At 32.9% G+C, this 1,031-nt stretch overlaps 1 non-coding gene across 1 annotated transcript; it reads right to left on the minus strand.

Moving 5' to 3' along the window:
• Positions 1-361: 361 nt before the first annotated feature.
• Positions 362-434, minus strand: Trnag-ucc. Its single transcript has one exon. It is a non-coding gene; the product is annotated as a tRNA-Gly (tRNA).
• Between the last annotated feature and the right edge of the window lie 597 nt (positions 435-1,031).

Raw genomic sequence — 1,031 nt, forward strand, 5'->3', positions numbered from 1 at the left:
AGACCATGGCTTCCTTTAATACCTTCATTCATTTACAAAATTTGATTTTAATGCATATTCCGCATTTCAGACAAATCTGCCAAATGTATGTGTACCAAGTTTAAAATTAGACTATCCCAAATATATATAGCAATAATACTGTAGCTAACTTCATATAAGCCCTCTTCATTATATTAGTAGTTTTTGTATTCACATTGCAATTTGTTCATATTTATAAATAATTTTATAAATCGAACAATTGCTAAATAATAGGCCTCCTTTTGAAAATCTGGTAAACAGATTGATTCGTAAAGGATAAAGCAAAAAATTTCGTCTCAAGAAACCTTAAAAAACTAAAAAAGTTTTGAAATTAAAAAGTAAGTGCGATGGCCGGGAATCGAACCCGGATCAACTGCTTGGAAGGCAACTATGCTGACCATTTACACCACCATCGCACGCTGAAAGACAAGGAGCATCGCAATATCTTTATTGAAATAAATTTTGCTACTATAATTTCTAAAGCATACAAGAAATTTCCAAAAAATCATGTCCTAATTTTGAGAACAAATTACTGTAAAATGAAGCACGTATTTAAAATTTAATTAAACATAATGTATAATGAGATTTTTTATCTTTATTTCTTAAAAACATATTTTTAATGCAATAAGTTTTTAATTATTTAGGATCACACGGAATAAACGGGAGTTTTTTGAAACGAGTAGTATATTATAATCGTATATATCCAATGTTCCAACAGTTAGAAATATGCTTATAACTCTCTATTGATCTTCTTGTTCCCGCATGTATCTCAATGATATTTTGTGCCATTTCCGTCAAAGAATGCAAGAAATAAACGTAAACACTGTAACGTCAATTTTCGCAAACGTAACGTAACTGACCCAGAAAGACTCAGTCGTGAAATGGGGTAAAATATTCCAGGGGTCGGGAGAAGGTAGTTAGAATCGGGAAACCCAAGGCTCAGATTGAGAGCAGAGTCAACCTAAGTGGACTCAACACGGACGCTCGGTATCATCACAGCCCAGGCTCCAAGT

The sequence above is a fragment of the Homalodisca vitripennis genome, unplaced genomic scaffold (genome assembly GCF_021130785.1).
Source record: "Homalodisca vitripennis isolate AUS2020 unplaced genomic scaffold, UT_GWSS_2.1 ScUCBcl_6494;HRSCAF=13727, whole genome shotgun sequence".
In the NCBI taxonomy this organism is placed as follows: Eukaryota; Metazoa; Arthropoda; class Insecta; order Hemiptera; family Cicadellidae; genus Homalodisca; species Homalodisca vitripennis.